Below are 6,735 nucleotides of genomic sequence, written 5' to 3' on the forward strand. Positions count from 1 at the left end.
AAATATGTGAAGGAGCGACCAAGGAATGAGGTGTATGTTATATGCGCGGGCAGGTTGGCGCTCCACGCTTATATAGCGAGTTGGGGGAGCTCGTCGTTTTAAGCCAACCGAGGAGCGAAGGCAAACGTGGGCGAATTGATGGGCGGGCTGACCACACTATGGCATTATATCGTTTGATGGATGCGGCGGTTGGGAGAAGGATGGAGAGTTGGCCAAAGGGCGTAACTCCATGCATAGGCAACATATCTATATGCGATGAAGGATGGCATTTTCATCATCGCACTTCGATCTTCGATCAAGCAAGTAAAGGTGCGAGCAAGGAGTATAGCCGCAGCGAGGCACAGGTGATGCTCCCTCCCACCGGGCATGGTTATACGAGACTTGGCACAAGGTTGTTCGGTTGAGGCGCGGGTGGTGGGCGTGTGAGGGCGCCGGCCCGCCGAAGTTCTTAAACGGGTTTTCGGTTGGGAGTTGGGCGGTGGGTCGTGCACGAGCGCACCCGCCCGGTTTGACAATAAAACTCGGTTGTGTTGTATGTTGGGTGAGACCACCATGCATGCATGCACGGGTGGGCGCCCAACCTTGTTGTAACGCCGGTTGAGTTCTACTCCCGATCACTTGTAAAAATCTTCTCTTATATAATAAAAAGCTTTACTTGCATATGAATGTGTTCATGCTGTTGTTTTATGGATGTTATTGTTGATGTTATAATGTTAATGGATTCCGCACATTAATGTTATGTTTATTCATGAATGAAGATGAATGTTAAGGCGTAGTTCGTAAAGTAAGCTAACAATGAAACATGTTAACTACTTAGGCGCTGCCGCACCCGGCCAATTAAACGAAAAAAGAATTGTGGGCGTGACACATGGCATCAGATGAAGGTGGAACTGGGTTCAGTTGCTTGAGGTGTGAGGATCTTCAGGTTGTAGATTGTCACGAAATTATGTGGTCAAGCATTGGCTCTAACCGTTAACCCTTCTTGTGCTTTAGCTCCAGTCTTGGTTGGAGCCATGGCGGTGTGGATACCCACGAATGATGGGTGTCGAAGATTTTCAATAGCAAATATTGTGAAAGGGTTCACACCTTTGGACAACATCTTTAGGTTAAACGTGTTGGGCTCGACAGAAGGGGGTATAACATGTCTAGAGGCATACTCCTATTAGCTCTAGTGACCTTTGTGCTCATGAGGCCCTCAAGGAGTAACAACCATGTGGGTGGGAATTTTTCATATAACATGTTTGACGAAAAGTAGGGCTAATTTTTCATGGAGGGAGTGGGTTGAACTCCAAAATGTTTGACATAATGCTCCATCAGACTTGGTCCCCAAGTCTATTTTGTACTCCTTGACATGCTTCTCTAAGGGAGTGTATTGGCTTGAAAAATGTTTGACATAATGCTCTAGTCAGACTTGGTCCCCAGGTCTATTTTGTACTCCTTGACATGTAACCTATGAGGTGTGAATGAATGAGATGAAGTTGAAAACCACACAGAATCTTTCGGTCGAAGTTCAATGATGAAAACCTGTTGCGGAAAGTGAGGAAACTTGCCATTGAGGTATGCAAGTTCCAAGGAACTAAAGGGAGTTTCTAATTCAAATTCCTAGAGAATGTGTTGATGTCGGTAGGGGGTGACCCGTCGCAGAAGGGCCTTAATGTATCCCCCTTCAACAACATAAAATGGGTATTAATATTTATGATAGAATGATGATGCAGAGCTGGTTTAGGGGTGACAGACATGAAAGAAGGCTAAAAAGTGTTGTAGAAGATGTAAATTGACGGTGGAATTTCTCTTAAACATATCGGCAAAACTTATATGGAGTTCACAACAATGACTCAAAGACCCATCATGAGGGCCAAATTAGAGTTGTTGTAGTGTTTGGTAAGAGCCTAGGACATAGATGGGAAATATTTCAGGATTGGAAAGCATATTTCAATAATAGATGTTGAATGCATATATTTCTTAACAAGGCTTTCACGTAGAGGGACTCCCATTTATTGATCTGGTTATAGGAGAGGCAAAGAGACAGTGAGAGATTGCATAGTTATCCATTGTCAACCTTGTGCTCAACCTAGCAAGGATGGGAAAGTTGAGATTAACCGACTAGTCAGTAGCGTTTCTCCTCACATGGCAACCAAGACTCAAATGCAGTACGCTTTGGAGTGCCTAGCACCGACAATCTTCAACTGGTGTGAAGGCCTTTTGGCCAATGTGAGAGAAAAACTCAATAGGGAAAAGGTGATGATACTTCTATTTGAGAATGGGGCACAATTTAGTTTGGTATATAGAATAGTTCAAAGGAAACTCTTCAATAAATTGGATTTATAGATTCTTATTGGGATGAAAACCTTGACGATTAGAAATCTATTGCTAGCTACGTATTCAACTTTGGCTCCAAATCTATTACTTTGACTTGCAAGAAACAAAATTCCATTTCTCTTTCTTCAATAGAAATAGTCTTCTGTAGCTTTTTTTCTAGTAAATAAGTGATTTAGCTCAAATATATCCTTTTAGATTTTTGGGTCAAACAACAACATCGAACCTATTCAACAAGAGCATGGGAAACGCGTTGAGTTATTGTCACATCTCTACCCATTTTAACTTTAGGTAATATATAAAAAAAAATTCTTGGTTACGGTAATAACACCAACTATATACATATAATTGTACACATAGTCGATATGAGCTTGCTGTATACCTTATCACAACGTATGTCAATGGGTTGATCTAATAAAAGATGTAAATTAACATTGTTATGAAGTATCTGCGTCTTAATATCATGCCATGAATATTTTTATACTACGCAGCTACGTCTTGTCCGATTCTGTACCGAATGTGTGAGGTGGCAAAGCCATCTCATAACACCTGGACTTGACATTTAAGTGGACTGACCCGTTCACGTGATCGGGGTATGGCTTCCCGTGTTGGGAACTTCCCGCTTCTCCTCTTTGGTATTCCCGCATTGATCAACGGTGGGCAAACGTTGACAGAGATCAATGGAGGAAATAGCTCCACGTCTCCTAGGTTGGCTTGTTGAGTTTATAAAGCGAATTCCTCCGGATACTTCGCGATTTCCTTTGGTTTTGCTCGGCGTCTCATTGCCTCCGCGCCATACTGTCACTGCTGCAAGTCAAACCCTCGACTCTGTTACAATTCCCTTCAGCATGTATCACTGCCATGGCGCCATCGTTCCAGGGATACAAGTTACCTCGCCGGTTCGGTAAGATCTCTAACTGTTTGATAAAGATTACAAAGTTTCCTATATTTAATCTTAAGGAACGATAATTACTGAGCTTCCCTCTTTGACAGGTTATGAATGGCGGCCTTTGGAGCTTATCGGCGGTATGCACATTCAATCAGATGTTAACCGGTCGAAACTCTTCACAGGTGCATAATGAATCTTCTCCTACACCCGGTGTATCTTATGGTTAAACAGTATTTGTCTTCTGCCGTAGGTTAATCTCCGAGCGATTCTGAGTTTCCAACCCTACCTCTTCATGGTTGGTGCAGATGACGGAGAACCAGTTTCTTTATGACTGCTGGGTTAAATCCCTTTGTTTAATTACCGCGGACCAGAGGAGGGTCAGTCTCTAGTTCATGAGACTGTACTACTCGGCCGCTATGTAAAATGGCTACCATGTTTTTGTACAGTGCCTTGAAGAATAAGATCTCATATATTTCTTGTTTATGTAATATGATTTTCTCGTCATGATATGTATTTATCTTGTCCATGGATTACTCAGATCAATACTCTGTTGTGCATTTGCTTATTTCCATTCAGTCTTGGAACGCCATAAGAGATTGCACCTGCATTCGATTCGATGGATGCATGGTCGATCTTCGGCTTGAATCTATGCGGATATACAGCTGCCCGGACCATCTACTTTTAAAGCATAAGTTATGGTTGTTTCTATATTCCAAACGGAAATTGCTCTATCTGAAATATGTATGGCGGGTTTTACTATTGCATGAATATCAGGGTTTTATATATATATATCATTTGTTTGCTACAGCAGGACCTATCTTACGCCCTTACGGCTCTTAGATCAGAACTATTGTATTATTATGAAATGATTTCCAACTCAGCACCACGAGGGCTATCATTTACATCGTTTACTGTTCTGTTCAATGCTTATCATGTAAAGTCCATATGTATGCATAAGTTCTATTCCTTTTTATTCTTATCTATTTCTTTAAAGAACAGAGCTGGATGTTCTCGCATGCAGTGCGCTCTTTGAATTCGAACCCGAACCCTTTGGTTCAAGGTTACGATGCAAGGAGTATGTATTATAATTCTGTGATAGTCTTCGAGCCTCTTCATGAGGGTTTCGAAGAGAATACAGGTCACTGATGGTTATGCCGGTTACGGCGCTGAAGCAACTTAACTCTATGTTTATTGGTTTACGTTTTTTCTTCTCTTTTCTACTGAGCACGAAACCATTCAATACCGACTCGGTTATTCGTTCAAGATTCTGCTTGAAAACCCCGCCTTAAAGTTTGATGTCACGGCTCTCTATCTTCTACCTGTCTTTACAGTACTAAGTCAACATACTTTGTCTTGAGGTTATCAGTTACTCAGGAAGTAGTGGTTTACCCGCTTTTTTTAAGAATACAGGTTAGGGTAACGACACTATAGCAGAACTTCCACTGTTTCAGTGTGATTTAGTTCCCTTACCCGGCCCTAACTTCCACAGGGACAGGTTGCATTTCCCAGAAACCCCATCGGTGGCATTATAACTTTGCTGCTCCACGAATATTAGGTCTTATAGCTAAGGTACAGATTCTAATGTTTGTTCAATCTTTAACCTGATAAGAGTAACAGAGGTTTGAAGATATTCCGATCTAATAGTCTAATGTCTGCAACAGCAATTATTTACTCTACTGTTCTTAATAAAACCACTACAGGCTTATTAGGTTTCCGTTACTTACCTGGTCACGGCGCGTACTGTTTTCCTTGTAGCAAGCCTCCTGCAAATCCCTGTGTTAAGCTCGTTATCCTCCCAACCTTGAGACTTGTCCTTCGGGACCTGAGTCTCCCCTCGAGCTTATGCTTACCGGATTCCAATCCCCAGTAAGACAGCACCTAGGGTCTTGACTATCTGGTCTTTACCAGACTTAGTCCAAAACCAGGTATGTTCTTTTTCTTTTCTTTTCTCCCTTTCTGTCTGTCACTACAGCACACCATTCTCCATCCACCTTCTCTCCCCCTATTAGGGTGCTCGCTGATCCATTTAACCAATGCCAGGAATTAGTTGTAACTGATATGTAATTTAAAATTACTTTTACGCAGGTTTGATTAACTGATTGGTAATTTAAAATTACCTTACGTGGGGTTAATCACAATAGGTATATTACAGTTACACATGCACTTTAGTTGTAATTTCTTTAAGAGTGCAACCTTCAAGTGTTTTATTTTGATACATATTAAATCAAGTTGCTAACACTTTGACAAAACCCTTGATAGAAGCAAAGTTCTTAAATATTTGATTTATGTTATGAGTTCAAGAAGTTGTCATTAAGGGGGGTTAGGCTCTGATGCCTAATCCCTTCTACTGTTGTTACTTTGCAAATCTTTCAATCCTATCCCAACTTGTCCTTAAGGTAGGATGTTAAGATACTTCAATAATGAGAGTTAGTTAACCTAAACATGGTCTAATGAAATGTTAGCATATTTAAAACACTTTTCATGTTTTTCTTTATTATGTTTTTGTACTTCAACAAATTGACAATCACAATCATGTCCTACACATGAGTGTTCCTATGGTTCAAGCATCTCTTTGATATTAATGACACATTATGTGTGGGTTAGTACCCAATTGGGCCGTGATCTCTATTGAAAGAGTGTGGATGGTCATTTTTCAATCATCAATTGTGAGAAATGCTTATTTAAAATAGTATTTTTGCATTAATCAATTGCCTCAAGTAATTATGTTAGATGGGACTATGGAGTATTTTCCTCTTCGATGATTTTAACCATATAAACATTAATACACTAATCATTAATTTATACATAAGTGTTTCTCTTGAAGTGTTTAATTTATATGAATACACCATGTTTAAGGTACATGAATCAGATGAGCCTTAATATATTTTAGCTTAAGTTTTAAACATCTTCTATAAAGTTTAGCTTATAAGCTAGTTCACATTTAAAATAGACATTTTTTAAATGAAACTTTCCAAATCAATAAACTAACAATGTGATATTAGATTTAAAAACATGATTTCAAAATTACTTCTTATTTCAAAACGAGTCTGGATAGGAAACAAATCTGACACCACAACAACGTGAATACGATGTTTTACCTATTAAAAATAGGTAATCTAATTGGCATGAACTAAAATTTTAGAAATAGACCAGATATCATGGAAATGAAGTTAATAATGAAAAGCAAAAATGTTTAATAAAAATTTTGAATTTTCCTAAGTAAAAGTTTTTATAATTTTTTTTATAAAAGTTATAGAAAAAATTATAATTATAATAATATTAAATTAAATTTTATATTTATATATATATATATAAAATGAAATTTTATATTTATTTACCTAATATGCACAATTTGAAAATCATGAAACCCAGCCAATTGCACATCTAATTGGAGTTTTCCCTATAGAAAACCCAAGCCTCAAATGGCTTCGTGTTATATTTTAAAAAGTTTGTAAAATCCATTGAATATAAGAATAAATATAAAAATAAATTCAGTGTTATGTTTATTCAATAAATAGATGAATTCAATT

General features: G+C 38.7%; 1 long non-coding RNA gene across 1 annotated transcript; it reads left to right on the forward strand.

Annotated features, from left to right (window-relative positions):
• Positions 1 to 3,087: 3,087 nt before the first annotated feature.
• On the forward strand, positions 3,088 to 3,637 carry LOC149231732 (uncharacterized). Its single transcript, XR_016247475.1, has 3 exons — positions 3,088 to 3,220; positions 3,310 to 3,387; positions 3,511 to 3,637. It is a non-coding gene; the product is annotated as an uncharacterized LOC149231732 (long non-coding RNA).
• Positions 3,638 to 6,735: the final 3,098 nt, after the last annotated feature.

The sequence above is a fragment of the Pinus tabuliformis genome, chromosome J (genome assembly GCF_031772625.1).
Source record: "Pinus tabuliformis cultivar Carrire ecotype Pingquan chromosome J, CPIR1, whole genome shotgun sequence".
Lineage (NCBI taxonomy): Eukaryota > Viridiplantae > Streptophyta > Pinopsida > Pinales > Pinaceae > Pinus > Pinus tabuliformis.